The following is a 19,403-nucleotide window of genomic DNA, read 5'->3' on the forward strand; positions in this document are numbered from 1 at the left end:
TTCTTGCTAATTGCAGTTGTCAATGCAGAGAAATATTCTCATTAATATACACTACAGTCTGATCTGGCTCTTTTTCTAAACCTAGAGCATGTTAACAGACATTAGCATGCACTTAGGGTCACGTGGTCCATAGCTATAAAATAGGTCATGCAGCACTTTTAGTGCACGCTAAACTTTAATAAAAGGGTCCCTTAAGGATTTGGCACCGGTAGACAAGAACAGATAGGGAGAGTGGGATCTGGGGCCCAACCCCCCTCCCCCCCCCCCCCCCCCCCCCCCACAAGATCAGCATCTGCCTCCTCTCTGAATTTCTCAATTTCTTCCCAGTATACTTCAGAGACATACTGGTGCCCACAGTGATTCATCTTTGCTGCCTGACCGGCCCCTGCAATCTTCTCCCTGCCACATCCTGCTAATGAGGAAACAGGAAGTGATGTCAATGAGGGCGGGAAGCCTGCGGGGCTGGTGCAGTCAGCGAAGATAAATTGCTGCAACTGCTGGGTCACTTCTGAAGTCCACCAGGGAGAGACGGAGGATTAAAAGAGGGGGCAGATGCCAGGCCACCGGAGGAGGAGAGGAGAGTGCTGAGGCACCACTACTGGGTGAGCCTGAACCAAGAATGTGTGGACCTGTGCCACCCAGGCCCACTTGTGGTTTTGCCACTGTATGTGGAAACTGGCCTTGAATATCACTAGTGCCCACATAAATTTAGGTACCACCCCAGCACTTCCCAGACAGTGCTACAGTGGAATCAATGTCAATATTCATTGGTACAGCCTGGTTAAGTGCTGCTGAATATCAGCGCCAGCCAGCTCAGCTCTACTACTTTCTTAAACCACACTGAATATCTACTCCATAATGTCTAATCTAAACCAAATAAAGGAGGACACACAAATATCAAAATACACATCCTCGTGGAGAAATCCTCATGAATATTCAATAAAGCCAGTCTAACTTTCAGAATACCATCTCAACATACTGTCATCGCATTCTCCTGACAATTAGAACAGTGAAACAAAATTACACTACATTTATTATATTCTGCAACCACCTTATTTAGTTTTGTGTGGATCACAATAAAAAAAAAGGCTAGGCATACCCTAGGAGCTACAATCAGTGAAATACATATTAAAACTTAGATAAAACATGTTTAGAAAATAAAAGTTTTTACAGCTTTCCTAAATAGCAAATAGTTACTTGTAGGGCCACCAAAAGGCGTGGCATGGGGGACAAGATTCCCAGGACCCAGCCTCCCAGGGGGGCCTGGTGAAGGGGTTTGTTTCTCTCCTGCTCCTGTGTGTTGGGACCCGGGTGATTGCGTTAATGCGATAACCCAGGTTCCAGCGCACAGGAGCAGCAAGAGTGACAGACTAAGGGAGGAGAAGAGAAGACGAAGGAAGGTAAGGGGGCAGTGGCTGCCAGAATGGGGGGCAACAGCAGCCCAAGTGGGGGGGATGGGGCGGGGTGAGGTGAGGTGGGGGTAGCAGTAGCCCTGCCCCAGGCCCGGCTCTGTCTCTCGGCGGCCCTGGTTACATGTGTATTCTCCAGCGGTATCGTATTCCAGGTCTTAGCTGCCTGGTATGGGAAAGATTACATAGATATCTTTTTTAATCTAATTCTTTATTTATATCATAAAAAAAAAAAACAGCCAGACCAAATGAACTCAGTTTGCTTTTAATGAATCTTCATGGAGGGTTTCTGTGAGAGTGAGTCAGTGTTTGAGCATTCTCTCCTCTATTTTAGAATGTACAGATCAAGATTAAGTACGCATATGCTAAACTCAAGCATATAGTATGATGCAATATATCTTGTTGGACAGATTACATGGACCACGCGGGTCTTTATCTGCCATTATATACTATGTTAACACAGTTCATATGCATTCATATTTGTTGTGTTTGGGTTCATGTGTTTTGCACTGATGTATGAAAACTGACACTGAACTCTCTTTTGCTTTACATTTAGTGTTGTTTGAGACTTAGTATTTTGCTCATTTTAGGCTTCTGGGAAGTAAAGGCACAGATGCATTGGCTGTTTTATAGGTGTGTTTCACTTAAGCGATAGCACCTTCTGGGAAGGCTCTGTCCGTCTGTTAGTCTGTTTGCAAAATTGCACCAGCAAGAAGGAGGAAAAGGAGGTCTCCTCACCTTCTGTGACAGAGAGCCACAGAAGGTGAGGAGACCAGACCTCACCATTCAAAGAGGAACAATGGGGACAGCCAAGAAGAAATCAGTAGTGTCTGAAGACCTGAGCTGTTGCAGTGGGGAAGAAAAAATGCACAAATACAAAAAATATAAAAATTAAAATCCATAGAAATAATATAAGAAACCGGACATAAAAGTAAAATAACAAACAATATATATAAAAATTAAAAATAATTTACTTACTTCACATAATAATCAATAGATGTAAATGTTAAATCAAGCACTTAAAAAGAGATATATAAGTGACATAACAGAAAAAGAGAACATCAGTGAACTGTGTTTACTCATAATGTTAAATGCAAATTGGTGCAAACGTAAAACACACAAATGTGTGCCATGCCATATAGATATAAAAGTCTCTGTGTTTTTTGAATATTGGGCCCATTAATTTTAATAATAGGCCACATTTAGATACTGAACACTAATAGCTGCCAAGAAAGTATTACAGTTCTGATCAGATATTGCAGGTTAAAAGTGCACACAGAGGGGCCCTTTTACTAAGCCACCTAAGTGTCAGTGAGTGCCCAATATGCACCAAAATAGAGTTACCACCTGGCTACCGCGAGGCTCTTGCTGTAATTTCATTTTTGGCATGCGTCTGAAATATTTTGTTTTTGGACGTGCGTATCAGACACGCACCAAGTTGCATTTGACACATGTAGGTCATTACTGCCCAGTTACTGCAAGACTCTTTACTGCTAGGTCAATGGCTGGCGGTAAGGTCTCAGACCCAAAATGGATGCATGGCAATTTTGATTTTGCTGCACATCCATTTTCAGCAAAAATTTTAAAAAAGCTTTTACAGGCACGTTGAAAAATGGATCGGCGTGTGCCCAAAACCTGTGTCTACACTACTGCAAGCCATTTTTCAGCGCGCCTTTGTAAAAGGACCCAAAGTGACAGAATGACATGTTTCCATTTTCATCTGTTTGCAGGCTCAGGCATGTCTGTGTTGGGGACTTGGTATAAACAGCCATGGTAAAGTGCATCTCTGTAGGCTAGCAGGGGATGTATGAGTGAATGGAGAGAGTAAGTATGGGTTGTGAGTTTGAGTACAAACTGTGTATATGAGATGCATGTGTGTGCATGTGTATCAGTACTGTGGTGTATTTATGTCTATGAGGAGAGTTTAGCTGTTTATCTGAGGGGATAGATGGGTAGGATGTGAGGGTGGGTGGGATTGTTTGTGAGTGTCAGATGATGCTTGTGTGTGTGTGCAAGCACACGTCTGGGCAGTCTGTCTATGGTTATGGGCCTGTAGAATTCCCTCTCCCTTGCACTCTCCCAGTATCCTGCACTCATTTCCTGTTCCTCTCACTCCTCTCTAATCTCCCCTCCCTTCCCTGTCACCTTTCTTCATGCACTCTCTTCTGTCCCTTCCACCTCCCCTTGCACTCTTTCCTTCCCTTACCTGTCATTCCATAAGTACATAAGTATTGCCACACTGGGACAGACCAAACGTTCATCAAGCCCAGAATCCTGTTTCCAACAGTGGCCAACCCAGGTCACAAATACCTGGCAAGATTCCAGAAAAGCTCAATACATTTTATGCTGCTTATTCCAGTCAATTTAATAATGGTTTATAGACTTTTCCTTTAGGAAGCTGTCCAGACCCTTTTAAAACACCGCTAAACTAACTCTTTCTACCCCTTTTACTCTCTCTTGTTGCACTTTTCCCCCTCTCTTCATTTCACACCTTCCACTCTCTCTCTCTCTCTCTCTCTCCTTTCCTCTTCCCACAACTTCCCATTACTTTGGCTCCTTCTGCTTTCTTTGCCACTGTCAGGGCTCAGGTTTTCTTACACTGTTGGAGGGATTGGGTCCCTGTTGACACGCTGCTAATATAGCATTACCCTTGACACAGCCTTCAGGCAAAACATAACCATGTTGGGTCATTGTTTAATAAAGCTTTGGTGTGTGACCTTCACTTCTGATCCAACCTTTTTCTCTGGTTTATTGGATCTATGGATCTGATTTGCCTTTTGAATGTAGAATGGACTGTTTTCTGAGGCCAAGATGTCTTTTTCTCCATGATGCAATATTTTGAGCTTCCCTAAAGAGATACTCCAGGATCTTCTTCCAAAAGAAGCATTTTTTCAGGATATGGATGTAGATAGTGATTTTTTAGACCACTGGGAACATAGTATCAAATTAAGGGGTCCTTTTACCAGTGGCGTTCCTAGCCTCGATGACACCCGGGGCGGATCGCAGATGTGCCCCCCCCCCCCGTGGAATGACACCCCCCGGGTGCACACTACTGGGGGGGGGGGTGCCGCGGCGCGCGCCTGTCGGCTCCGAGTTTGCTACGCTAAATTCTCTCGTTCGCTGCAGCTCCCTCCCTGTGCCCCAGAACAGGAAGTAACCTGTTCCGGGGCAGAGGGAGGGAGCTGCAGCGAACAAGAGAATTTAGCGTAGTGAACTCGGAGCCGACAGGCGCGCGCTGCGGCACCCCCCAGCAGCGTGCACCCAGGGCGGACCGCCCCCACCTTGGTACGCCACTGCCTTTTACTAAGGTGTGTTGAAAAATGGCTTTGCGGTAGTGTAGGTGTGGCTTTTGGGCATGCACCAATCCATTTTTCAGCGCGCCAGTAAAAAAGCCCTTTTTTAAAGTTTTTGCCGAAAATGGATGTATGGCAAAATCAAAATTGCTGCACATCCATTTTGGGTCTGAGACCTTACCACCAGCTATTGACCTAGCAGTAAAGTCTCATGCGGTAACCAGATGGTAAAGACCTACGCATGCCAAATGCCACTTGGCACATGTAGCTGACGCACGTCAGAAAATAAAAAATATTTTTTGGACACACGTAGTGGACACGCACCAAAAATGAAATTACTGCAAGGGTCTCACGGTAGCTGTGCGGTAACTTCATTTTGGCACACGGGCGCATGTAGACGCTTACACGGCTTAGTAAAAGGGCCCCTAAGTAAGATGATGGTTAAGAGGGAACTACACTCTTCTTCCTTACTGGACTACTATAGATATAAAAGGATCCTACACAGTTTAAGGATCATAAAAGCACCCAAGTTATATACTGTTGATGGTTTTTTGAATAAATGGGAAGCTATATTAAACAAGTGCTCTCTGGATCTCATGATCCTTATCATACAAACATCTAATAAAAAACTAGAGGTTGCGAAAGAAAAATTGGATAAAGAGCTAGCATTTCTAAAAGAGCATGATGCCTGTTTCAATCTACTTTGTAAAGAGTATAAGTTAAAATTAGACAATATTAGAAAAGAATTTAGGGAGATAAAACTTGATGAATTTAAGCAAGATGATCTAGATTACAGATCTGGGAATGTATTTCAATGGCGAAAAGGTAATAAATATGCCTGTCATAAGTAACAGTAACAAGGACGTGTTTCTTGCAGAACTGCCGAAGGCCGTCCATCTTACTAGGCCCGCCGAAGTGAGAAACACATCCTTGTTACTGTATTTTGCACTTATGAATATGGCTTATATTTTCCGTACCTAGATGTCCGCAACTACATGCACTCTACTTGCACAACATGCAGCTGTGGGGTTGATGTGAGAGTATGACAGGTTAACTGTAACTTTGGTACATACGTGTCGTAAGTGTGGCCATACAGAAGGCCACCTTTTCCTTCCAAACTGCACGGCTGTATGGTAAGGGGGGGGGGGGAGGGATGTACTATCCTCTCGCACCGAGGATATGTCTCCAAGTGCTGCCCGGGAGGGAAGGGTTAGGACAGCTGTTGTAGTTGGTGATTCGATCATTAGGCATATAGATAGCCTATTCCGAAAGGATGGGCTCCACCTTAACCAGGGTGGGACCAGGCTGCTGGCATCGGCATTTAAGAAGGAGATAGAGCAGCTTTTAAACTAGAAACGGAGGGAAGGCCGACAGTCGCTCAAAAGCGCATGGTTCGGGATAAGGTATCTTTCAAAGATATCACCAAAACAGAGAAGCTACGGTATCCTGATTGTGAGGTTGCAAAAGAGACCGTAGTAGATCAGGTGTCCGTAAATAAAAATCAGACAAAAGATTGCAAATTAATACTGTCAAGTACTAAGCATGATGTAAATAGGAACAACATAGTTTGAAATGTCTATATGCGAATGCCAGGAGCCTAAGAAATAAGATGGGAGAGTTAGAATATATTGTACTAAATGAAAAATTAGATATAATAGGCATCTCTGAGACCTGGTGGAAGGAGGATGACCAGTGGGACACTGTCATACCGGGGTACAAATTATATTGTAATGATAGGGTGAATCAAATTGGTGGAGGGGTAGCATTGTATATTAAAGAGAGCCTTGAATCAAATAGTTTGAAAATTCTGCAGGAAACAAAACACTTCTTGGAATCACTGTGGATTGAAATTCCATATGTAAAGGGGAAAAGGATAGTGATGAGTGTACTACTGTTCGCCTGGCCAGGATTAACAGACAGATGCAGAAATGTTAAAGGAAATTAGGGGCACAAACAAACTGGGCAACACGATAATAATGGGTGATTTCAATTGCCCCGATATTGACTGGGTAAATGTAACATCAGGGAAAGGTAGGGAGGTAAAATTCCTTGATGAAATCAAGGGCAGCTTTATGGAGCAGCTGGTACAGAAGCCGACAAGAGAAGGAAAAATTCTAGATCTAGTCCTTAGTGGAGCGCATGATCTGGTGCGGGAGGTAATGGTGCTGGGGCCGCTTGATAACAGTGATCATATGATCAGATTTCATATTAGCTTTGAAGTAAGTATACATAGGAAATCAAACACATTAGCATTTAACTTTAAAAGGAGACTATGATAAAATGAGAACAGTGAAAAAAATTAGCCACATGTCAACCAGGTACTTGTCTATCTCCTCCTGTGTGATGGTCTCTTGAGTTAGACCAATACAGCTTGACTGCTGGGTCCTTCATGGAGCAGTTATGTTGCCCCTTTCACAGGCCTTCCAGAGAGTGTATGTGCTTTCTCAGAGTTGCCAAGTGCCATTCATTAGGAGTGTGTCATTTTGCCATTGAGGTCTGTCTCACACTCACACTCTTTCCAGCCCTTGTCTCACAAGATTTGCAAGCACTGCCTCCACTGCATGCAAATCTATCTCATGATTATTCATTATGGATATCCTTAAAACCTACCTGGCTGGGGTGCTTCCAGGATGACCAGGTTTGGGAACCAATGAGTTAAGGGACTTCCTTTCCAAGCTCAACAAAAAGCATCTTAGTCATCTTTCTTTTTTTAGTAGTTGTATTCTTGTATTAATTTATGTAAGCCGCACTGAACCTGAGCTTTCTTGGGAAAATGTGGGCTAGAAATGTCATAATAAATAAATAATTCCGAAGATAGTATTTTACTTCTATCACTATCAACTATAGCATATGCAAAAGTGTGAGCTATTGAAACCAAGAGGCAAAAACTATATTCGGATAAATGCTTTATTGATAAATTCATTTGCAAGTAACATTAATCATCTTGTACCTACTACATCGATTCTCTATATTCTTAATCAGTTACTTACATCTTTAAAACAGGCCATATAACGTTCTAATCCCCATTAAAAAAAAAACCAACAAACTGTGTAATCTGTGACCAGGGAGTGGTCAAATACAAGCATAAATGCGAATTATCTTAATAATCTCACACTGCAGTCATTAAAACTGTAATTTATTCCACTTCAATAAGCCAACATTTTAAGGTCAAGGTAATTTATTTTTGAAATACCGCTAAGAGAAGAAAAAGGGAAAACATTCCAACAGGCTGAGGAACATAACCACATCCTCATCAAATGGCACAAGAAAACAGGACGAAATAGAGGACTAAGGGAAAAAAAAAGACCTGAAAAAATTACAGCAAAATACCATACGCTAGCCAAAATAAGTTGTACACCTTTAAAGAATTTAAAATCTTTTCCCTAAACAAGTAGTTTTCTCCTACCTATACTGCATTTTCATGCAGTTGATCACCAGAGAGCCATTGCTTATTTTGCACTGATCTATTATCTAATATAATAATTTGTACCGTCAACATTCCATGGCTGGCTGGGTTCGTAACATCCTGACATCAGCAAGCCTCCAGCATTCCCTTCCCTCCCACTGACCCGCCCTTGCGTAAAGACAAAATGACTTTAGAGGGAACAGTGAGAAGGAAGGGAACGCTGGAGGCAACCTGACGTCACGATGTTACGAACTCAAGACAAGCGAAGGCAACAGAACGCTGGACATTGAGGAAAGGACAGAATCGAGGGACATCAAGGGGAGGAGAGGGCAGGGCAGAGAATCAACATGGATGGGATGGGAGAGGATAGAATCGCGGGACACAGGAGGGCAGGGCAGAGGAGAATCGCTGGACATGGAGGGGATGGGAGACGAGGGGAGAATCGCGGGACACGGGAGGGCAGGGCAGAGGAAAATCGCTGGACATGGAGGGGAGGCAAGGGCAAAGTACAATTGCTAGACATGGAGGGGAGGCCAGGGCAGAGGAGAATCGATGGACATGGATAGGATGGGAGGAGAATCACAGGACACAGATAGGACAGGGTAGAGGACAATCGCTGGACATGGAGGCGAGGCCAGAATCGCGGGACACGGAGGGGAGGGCAGAGGAGAATCGCTGGACATAGAGGGGAGGCCAGAATCCTGGGATACGGAGAGGAGGGCAGAGGAGAATTGCTAGACATGAAGTGGACACAAGAATCGCGGGACACGAAGGGACGGCAGGGCAGAGGAGGATCGCAGGACACGGCGGGGAGGGTAGAGGAGAATCGCAGGACACCGAGGGGAGGGCAGTGCAGAGGAGAATCGCTGGACATGGAGGGGATGGGAGGCAAGGGGAGAATCGCGGGACACGGGAGGGGAGGGGAGGGCAGGGCAGAGGAGAATCGCTGGACATGGAGGGGAGGCAAGGGCAAAGGACAATTGCTAGACATGGAGGGGAGGCCAGGGCAGAGAATCGATGGACATGGATGGGATGGGAGGAGAATCACAGAACACGGATAGGAGGACAGGGTAGAGGACAATCGCTGGACATGGAGGCGAGGCCAGAATCGCGGGACACGGAGGGGAGGGCAGAGGAGAATCGCTGGACATAGAGGGGAGGCCAGAATCCTGGGATACGGAGAGGAGGGCAGAGGAGAATTGCTAGACATGAAGTGGACACAAGAATCGCGGGACACGAAGGGACGGCAGGGCAGAGGAGGATCGCAGGACACGGCGGGGAGGGTAGAGGAGAATCGCAGGACACCGAGGGGAGGGCAGTGCAGAGGAGAATCGCTGGACATGGAGGGGATGGGAGGCAAGGGGAGAATCGCGGGACACGGGAGGGGAGGGGAGGGCAGGGCAGAGGAGAATCGCTGGACATGGAGGGGAGGCAAGGGCAAAGGACAATTGCTAGACATGGAGGGGAGGCCAGGGCAGAGAATCGATGGACATGGATGGGATGGGAGGAGAATCACAGAACACGGATAGGAGGACAGGGTAGAGGACAATCGCTGGACATGGAGGGGAGGGGTGTCCAGAATCGCGGGACACGAAGGGACGGCAGGGCAGAGGAGGATCGCAGGACATGGCGGGGAGGGTAGAGGAGAATCGCAGGACACCGAGGGGAGGGCAGTGCAGAGGAGAATCGTTGGACATGAAGGGAAAGCCAGAATTGTGTGACACGGAGGGGACGGCAGGGCAGAGGAGGATCGCTGGAAATGGAGGGGAGGCCAGAATCACAGGACACGGAGGGGATGGCAAGGCACAGGAAAATCGCTGCATATGGAGGGGAGGTCAGAATCATGGGATATGGAGGGGATGGGAGGGAAGAATTGCTGGACATAGAGGGAAGGGCAGGGAAGAGAGGAGAAATCGCTTTGACGAGCCTTAAAAACATAATCACCATTACAAGATAGCCTTGCTAGCGCCTGTTTCATTTTTTTGAGAAACGGGCCTTTTTTACTAGTTAAAATGTCATTTATCAAATTGAAATAAGTCTGACATTCCTAAATCTTTGGAAATAAATATTACTGAAAGTAAAAGAAGGTGCCCGTGAAGGTCAAAACTGAAGGGAACATAACAAGATTCTTTATTTGCAGTTTATTAGCTTTTGGGCAGCTAACCATGATAATTTTGATAAATCAAATCTATATAGAAGTTTACATATGGCCATGATCATAGGTACTGGCTCTGTGTGCATTTGAGAACTCCCAACACTGAGCAAAACTCACTGTATCAAAGCAGGGGTAATATGGGTTGGGTCTAGCATTCCCAATCATTTTGAAAAGTTGGCTCCTATGAATATTTCTTTAACACGTTAATGTATGTTTAATGTATGTTTCTTTAACACGTTTTGTATAACAATTACAGCTTAAATGTTTTCTAGTAACTATTTTATTGCAATTCATTTTAATGTAAAAAGAACTGCAGACTCAATTGGGCACCAATACAATACTCAAACCTTCTACATAAACTTAAAAAGAGAGTCTGGAGCCTGTAGGTTTTTCAACTATATCAAATCCAAACATAATATAGGTAAAGAGACTGCTATTCTCTGCTTTTGGAAAGTTATGTAAAAGATGATTGAATCATGAAAGATGCATGCATGAATAGCCAGAATTGATGCCTTGATAACTAGACTAATTCAACATATGTGTGTGCATATCACATATACATACATTGGAGATGGTGACTATAATTTGTACTTACTCAGAGCTAACAACTACCAAGGGATGTGTTAATAATGTGTGTAAGCAACTAGAATGTTTCACTATCAACATAATCAGAAGTATTCCACTTTTAAAAGTAGCTATTGAGCAGAAAAATAATAGACATTTGTGTAATACTGCATTTAGAACATGTGTATAATGCAAACAGAAAAGCACACTTTCCAAAAACAGAAGTGTGCATGGAAGGGTATGAAAAGGACAAGTGCATCAAAATGGGTTCACTCTACTAGTGGTGCTTTTAGCAAAGCTCTCCCCAAGAGATGCAAAAACTTAACTGAGACCAAATAAGTATGAGTGTAACCATTAATAATATTCAGAACACACCCAAATATTATGTACAATTTTAGTGACTACGTGAATTATGGGCATGAACAAATACAGGTCACTCATTCATTAAGACAGACTACCTATCACTAACATCAAACTTTCAATAGGCAACATATTCATCTATAACCAAAATCTAACATCCATCCCATATCTGAGCCTTTTACTAATGTAACTGTTTTTCATGATACTTGCGTGTGTGCACTGAAAATTCATAACCCAAAGGATTAGTCAATCGTGTTTTATGTAATAACCACAGGCTAATACAGAACCAGAGGGAATAGTGTTTTATGTAATAACCACAGGCTAATATAGAACCATGGTTGACCAGAACATTTTTAATGTATCACAGATGACTGAAATGAAAAAAATACAATCCTTGTCCATAGTGTTTCAAGCACAAGGAACAGTGGCAAGATTTCATTTTTTGCAACCTTAAAGGGCTTACTATGCACTCTATGACCTAAGTTTGTTTACTCCACTTTACTTTGATCACTTTAGTGCTATGGTAAAATAACATCCCAAAATCTGAAGGCAAGTTTATTAATTCGTACTGGAAACCTTTATTGCGCTATACAATGAAAGAAGAAAAATCGTTTTACACATGACACTAATATTTAAAAAGCGGTATTAGCATCCACAAAACATTGAAAAAATTGTGGCAGGACAGTTAAAAAAATATCAAAGTTCTTCTTCGCCTATGCTAGTACAGTAAACAGAGCCCTAACACTTCATCCCCAAACAACAGACATGCATATCCATGTGTGTGAAAAGAAGACACAGTGATCGAAGGGAAAAAAAACCCTGGCCCAAAAAAAAAAAAAAAAAATAAACAACTTTGGGCTCCCGGGCGCTTTCTATTGTGCGGTCGGTGGCGGGGTATGGAGAATGGCAGCGGCGGCGGTATTGCTCTTGCAGCAGCCTCGGCGCTGGCGGCGGAGGGGGAGGGGAGCATGAGAGGGAGGAGGGCGGAGGGGGATGGGGAGGGCGGCTGTTGCCGCCACTGAGCCCCGGCGGGGGAGCTTCGCAGTCTCTCTCTGCACAAGAGGCCCCCGCTGCCGGTCATGTGACTTTAACGTAACCGGACAGGAACTAGCACCGACCGCCGCCGCCGCCACTAGCATCACCACCACCATAGCAGCAGTAGCTGCGAGAGGGAACGCGGGGTCGTTCAGAGCCGAAGTAACAGCAGTGGCATCCGTGAGGAGGGCTGGGGAAGACACGCCACGGTCGCTGCCGCCGCCGCGGGACGGTGAGTGAAACGAGAGCAGAGGGTTGGCCCGCGGCTCCACGTGCCCAATGCACCCTGTCGCCGCCGTCTCCTCCGCGCTCCGGAGGGCCATGATCTCTTTCCTGCTAAGAGGGATAGAGGGGCCAGGAAAAGTAATAAACGCGCTGGGGGGGAACATAGGGGCCGAAAGTCCTCCGGGGCCCGAACAATGGCGGCGGAGGAGATGGGAGGAGACGGGAGGAAACGAAGGGGGAGGGGAAGGGGCTGGTGTTCTCAAATTAGGTGCCTCCCGTTCTTTCTCCTGGCAGGTCGGGGCTTAGCTCTCGGGCTATCGGCCGGGAGATGGACGGCAGGCGGTGGGGAGGGGGGGCAGCGTTCCCACTACCTCCGACCACCGAGCCCCACGCCAAGGCCTGTTTCCATTTGCGACAGAGGTGGGGGAGAGGCCATCTTTGTTCGTTTTTTTGCGGTGTCTCCCCTCCCCCTCAGCCTGCCCCAGCGGGCGGGGCATCCGGTCGGAGCGGCGCAAGCCTACCCTGACTTGCCTTGCCTCGCCGCCACACCCCACCCCCCTTTCCATTCCCGCGCGCTGCATCGCTGAGTGCCCCTTACTCCCTTTGCCGTGTGCGCTCTTCGGCTGTCCCTAATGCTCCCCTTCTCCCCTCCCCCTCTAGCGCTGCGCCACGCGCTTCCTACTGTCGTGCTTGTTGTGATGGTAACGGCGGCACGCGCACTTTAGCTTTTACACTGTAGCAGCCTATGGGGGGAAGGAGGAGGTGGCTTAGGACGTTTGCGTGCTTGCATAACCCAAACGCCGCCGCTTTCTAGTTAATTGGCGCGTGCTCTCTGTCGCCCGCCGCGTCCCATGTGAATGTTGCAGCTCCCCCATCTCGGCCAATGGGAGGGTGCGAGGCGAGCGTGAGGCAGTGCTGGCTCAGCTGAGCTGCTTGTTTGGCGTCGTCGCTCGTCAGTATACCCGACTTCGTTGGTTGGACTCGTTCCTGTTATTAATATCGCTATTATAATTAACAGCAACGACGACAACAACAAACCAGTCACTCTGGTGTTCAGAGTAGAGCGCTGGTGGTGATGGTCTGTTGGGATTGGGGCGGGTTTTTAACTCAACCCGCATTTGCCTTGGCTATTTTTTTTTCTACTTTTAATGCTGAGACCGTGGCAACCAGCTCGGCAGATCAGTTCCCGCCTTCTGCAACAGAGTTCAAAACCTAGGCAATGATGCTTGATCATGGCTAAAACCTAATAACATCCTAAGCCTCAGTAATAATTGTTTCTACTGTCCAGTATCTGAATATCTAACAAATTATTTTTCTTTATTTTAAAAACTATCTGTTTATAAACATATTAACAGTAATATTCTATATACATTTTCATGACATACATGTGGAATCTGCTATTTTGTCCTCGGTCCTGACACAGTTGTTGCATGTTGAAGACCATTACCCAAAGAGTGTTAAAATATTCTGTCCAATGAATTAGTTTATGGTGGTAAGGATGTTTGGGGCCCTTTTACTAAGCCGCGGTAGGCTCTATGTGCGTGCAGTGTGCGCCTAAATGAGACTACAGCCAGGCCAATGCACCCTCCTGGTGGTAATTTCAGATTTGGCACGTGCCCATTACACGTGGATGAATTATTTAGTTCTTCCTATGCGTTTGGTAATCGACACTTGGCGCACGCTGACCGCTCACTGCATGTATAGCGCTTGAGCCTTTACTGCTAGAACAATGGATGACGGGCTCAGGCTGGTTTTAGGTGCATGCTGGTTTCATTTTTACCGCAGACCCTGTTCCTGTCCCATTAAAAAAAAAGCCATTTTTTTTGTAGATGCGGTAAAAACAGGCGCGGTACGTGCCCAATACACACATGTACACTATTGCAGGCCACTTTTTACCACAGCTTAGTAAAAGGACCCCTCTTTCCAATTTACATAGTACTGTAATTTATTTAAAATTATACAGTCATGTTTTACCATTTGTGGTAGGTAATGGACTGAAAACAGAACTCTTCAGTTTTTTACAGAATAAGCACACAACAGGCATGCTAAGGAATGACAGTGCAAGTTCCCTTACCACGGGAACATAGATGATATCAGATAAGTTCCAACTAGTTAGTCTGCCCAGTTTTATTCTTGATGCAGTGGCATCGATCCAAGTTTATATCTAGTTTTTCCTTTTTCACAGTTAAGGATTCTCTTTTAATGTCCCATGCCACCTTAAACTGTACCAGCATGTTCAATTTGAACTGATGGTTAATCATTAATGGCAGTGTATTTCTCTGTCATTTAGCAGCTAGTATTGGTGCAGCAGCAACAGTACTAGCTAGAACCTTTAAAAATATTGGCATTCTTGTGGGTGAGAGAGGTTGTTATTTTCATTTGTTATTACAATTTTTGTTTCCTCCCCCTCCTTTTTTTTTAGTGTGTTTCAAAACTTAAAACATGCTGTTCATTTTGAGTATGATCAGGCAGTGTATTCATCTGCCTGTCAAAGGAGTTGTGTACAAAAAGTGGGAGAGCGACCAAGGATACCAGAAACTGGAGGATGTTCGTTAATAAACAATTTTATTGAAAATTTGAAGACTCGACACAACGTCGTGTTTCGGCCGTCAGGCCTGCATCAGGAGTCTATAAAAACATACATTTATATATAAAAAAATGAAAAAGACCGAAAATAGTGCACACAAATAAGTTAAAACAATGAATTTACAAATTATATAAACTTATAAACTATGAAAATATATGTGTAACAATTCTGTCAGGGGGTTTAAAAATACACACATAGAATAGACTAATAACAAAAATATATTATATATAAAATGGTGATGCAATAATATATTCCGAAAACAAAAGCACCGTACATGTACTATATAAATAAAAACATATATGCCCACATGGATTTGAGCAATAAAAGCGAAAGAATGTAAAACGCACATTTGTATTGGTTAGAGGAAACGATAACCATTTAAAACTACAAATTATAAAAGGGCAGAGGAAATAATTAAAAACCATAATGTCATGACTTAAAAACTTGGGTACCATAATATATATACAACGTGACATGCATATTAAAACTGTTAGTCAATGATACAATGTATGTTGACATATGTAATCTGATGTCAACAGTATAAATAAAAAAGCAGCAATAAACCAATGATATGGAGAAATCATGAATAGAAAAAGTATTGCTATTTAGCATGATGCGAAACCAAGGAATGGAATAATATAGAAAAAATGGCAAATTTAGATGGCCAAGATGTAGGTGATATCAGACAATGAAGACCAAAATAAATAATGCGAATAAAAGAGAAATAATAAAAGAGCTCTTGATGAAAAAAACTCCGATGTTATGTTTAAAGATGACACTAACCTGCTTTGCACAGTGCTGCGGAGCAATGATGATGATAAACCTTTGGAGATCTCACAGCAGTCTGTCAGGAGATATGAAGCATAAATTAAGAAGGTGAATGACACCTGGTAGAATGTTATAAGGATTGTATGGTGTGAGAACACTGACCTCCAGCGCAAAGTATTGCAGAATAACAATGAAGATGATCCTTCAGGCGTAACGTAGTAGTCTGTTGAAAATAGGCAATTAAAAATGTATCCACAGCAAAGTGTACTCAAAAAAACGGGAATGATGGCAAAAAAAGTGAAAAAGAAAAGAAAAACTAAAAACGCAAACCAGGGGACACAAACGCAAATAAGGATATAATGAAACAGGGGCAGTTGTTGGGCTTAAGCCACTCAGAGCTGCCCACATAATGGCGTAGTAATGCATGAATGAAAAATAAAAATTAAAAAATGGGAGGATGAAGGCTTACACACAACCAAGAAAATATGATGAAAAAGAGGAATAAATCATAAAAAGCAAACATGTGGACAATGGGGAGCCGGTTGATATTGTATATCTGGATTTTCAGAAGGCGTTTGACAAAGTGCCGCACGAAAGACTCCTGAAGAAATTGCAGAGTCATGGAATCGGAGGTAGGGTATTATTATGGATTAAGAACTGGTTGAAAGAGAGTAGGATTGCGTGGCCAGTATTCTCAGTGGAGGAGGGTAGTTAGTGGGGTCCCGCAGGGGTCTGTGCTGGGTCCGTTGCTTTTTAATGTATTTATAAATGACCTAGAGATGGGAATAACTAGTGAGGTAATTAAATTCGCCGATGACACAAAATTATTCAGGGTCGTCAAGTCGCAGGAGGAATGTGAACGATTACAGGAGGACCTTGCGAGACTGGGAGAATGGGCGTGCAAGTGGCAGATGAAGTTCAATGTTGACAAGTGCAAAGTGATGCATGTGGGTAAGAGGAACCCGAATTATAGCTACGTCTTGCAAGGTTCCGCGTTAGGAGTTACGGATCAAGAAAGGGATCTGGGTGTCGTCGTCGATGATACGCTGAAACCTTCTGCTCAGTGTGCTGCTGCGGCTAGGAAAGCGAATAGAATGTTGGGTGTTATTAGGAAGGGTATGGAGTCCAGGTGTGCGGATGTTATAATGCCGTTGTATCGCTCCATGGTGCGACCGCACTTGGAGTATTGTGTTCAGTACTGGTCTCCGTATCTCAAAAAAGATATAGTAGAATTGGAAAAGGTACAGCGAAGGGCGACGAAAATGATAGTGGGGATGGGACGACTTTCCTATGAAGAGAGGCTGAGAAGGCTAGGGCTTTTCAGCTTGGAGAAGAGACGGCTGAGGGGAGATATGATAGAAGTGTATAAAATAATGAGTGGAATGGATCGGGTGGATGTGAAGCGACTGTTCACGCTATCCAAAAATACTAGGACTAGAGGGCATGAGTTGAAGCTACAGTGTGGTAAATTTAAAACGAATCGGAGAAAATTTTTCTTCACCCAACGTGTAATTAGACTCTGTAATTCGTTGCCGGAGAACGTGGTACGGGCGGTTAGCTTGACGGAGTTTAAAAAGGGGTTAGATAGATTCCTAAAGGACAAGTCCATAGACCGCTATTAAATGGACTTGGAAAAATTCCGCATTTTTAGGTATAACTTGTCTGGAATGTTTTTACGTTTGGGGAGCGTGCCAGGTGCCCTTGACCTGGATTGGCCACTGTCGGTGACAGGATGCTGGGCTAGATGGACCTTTGGTCTTTCCCAGTATGGCACTACTTATGTACTTATGTACTTATGTACTTATGTACTGACCTTTAGAAAGACTGTTTTAGAAAAGTCCGTCAGAAACTTATTTGTATGCACTATATTCTGTCTTTTTCATTTTTTTATATATAAATGTATGTTTTTATAGACTCCTGATGCAGGCCTGACGGCCGAAACACGACGTTGTGTCGAGTCTTCAAATTTTCAATAAAATTGTTTATTAACGAACATCCTCCAGTTTCTGGTATCCTTGGTCGCTCTCCCACTTTTTGTACACTACTGTTTTTACCGTGGGGCGTTTGAGTGCTCCGCTTGTTGGCGGATTTTCTCTGTCAAAGGAGTTGACCATGGTGTTGAACAGCAGTGAATCTTCAGAAATGGGGTGATAAAGTACCCCTAGCTTTGTGGATCCTTCTTATTCTCATAATTTTTTCTATATTTTAGGATTAAAGGGCACCATATAAGAACATAAGATGTGCCATAACCAGTTGTCCATTGAGACTAGCATTTTGTCCAGGCTAGGTCATTTGGTAGTATCTAGCATCACATCTTAATGGGGGAAGTGGAGGGGAGGGGGTCATTTCTTGTTGCTTATTCCAAGATGTGAGCGATGGTGATTCCCTAAGATTACACAACTACTAATTATTAATAGATCTGGCGTCCAGAAGCTTGTCCAAAACTTTTAAAAACTCAGCCGTACTTACCAGAAGGTATAGTTAAGTTTAAAAGTACAAGCTTAACTCTACCTTCTGGTAACAAATTTGTAAAGTTTTACATTTGCAAGTTTAATAGAGTGTTCACTGATCCTAGTACTAGTTGAAAAGGTAAATTAACTCTTCCACACTACTGATAATTTTATACTTTTCTTATATTCATTTTCAGTTATTTTTTCTTGAAGCTGACAAACCCTAACCTCTCCATCATCTGTTTTAACATTTTTTGTTGCCCTTTTCTGCTATATCTTTTTTTTCTAGCTGGCTCAACTAGGACTGAGTAGTCATTTTAGTATTCTCAATGTTGTTATTCTTTTGCGTTCTTGATAATTACTAACACATTTGCTCTTTTGACCACTGCTGCATACTGAGTTGAGGATTTTTATATATTGTCTGTAGTGACTCCAGGGTTTTTCTCTTGATTGGTAATTTTCTTTTTTAATGGGGACTTCAGGCTTGAGTACATATAAGAACATAAGAGTAGCCTTACTAGGTCAGACCAATGATCCATCTAGCCAAGTATCCTGTTTCCAACAGTGGCCAAGCCAGGTCACAAGTACTTGGCAGAAACTCAAATCGTGGCAACATTCCATGCTACAAATCCCAGGGCAGGCAGTTGCTTCCCTATGTCTGTCTCAATAGCAGACTATAGACTTTTCCTCCAGGAACGTTTTTAAACCCAGATATGCTAACCACTATTGCCACTTCCTCCGGCAAAGAGTTCCAGAGCTTAGCTATTCATTGAGCAAAAAACTATTTCCTCCTATTTGTTTTAAAAGTATTTCCATATAACTTCATTGAGTGTCCCCTAGTTTTTGTACTTTTGAAAAGAGTAAAAAATTGATTTACTTGTATTAGTTCTACACTACTTAGGGTTTTGTAGACCTCAATCATATCTCCCCTCATCCATCTGTTTTCCAAGCTGAAGAGCCTTAACCTCTTTTACCTTTCCTCTTACGTAAGGAGTTCCATCTGCTTTATCATTTTGGTCGCTCTTCTTTAAACCTTTTCAAATTCCGCTATATCTTTTTTGAGATACGGCAACCAGATCCGAACACAGTACTCAAGGTGTAGTCGCACCATGGAGCGATACAAATGCATTATAGTATTTTTGGTCCTATTC

The 19,403-nt window shown here is 43.6% G+C and overlaps 1 protein-coding gene across 1 annotated transcript in view; it reads left to right on the forward strand.

Moving 5' to 3' along the window:
* The first annotated feature begins 12,082 nt into the window (after nt 1–12,082).
* Nucleotides 12,083–19,403, forward strand: part of ZBTB2 (zinc finger and BTB domain containing 2) — a 46,391-nt gene continuing 39,070 nt past the window's right edge. Inside the window, 1 exon segment of the mRNA XM_030198477.1 lies at nt 12,083–12,454. The gene's annotated coding sequence lies outside the window, so the exon portion shown is untranslated.

The sequence above is a fragment of the Microcaecilia unicolor genome, chromosome 3 (assembly GCF_901765095.1).
Source record: "Microcaecilia unicolor chromosome 3, aMicUni1.1, whole genome shotgun sequence".
Classification (NCBI taxonomy): domain Eukaryota; kingdom Metazoa; phylum Chordata; class Amphibia; order Gymnophiona; family Siphonopidae; genus Microcaecilia; species Microcaecilia unicolor.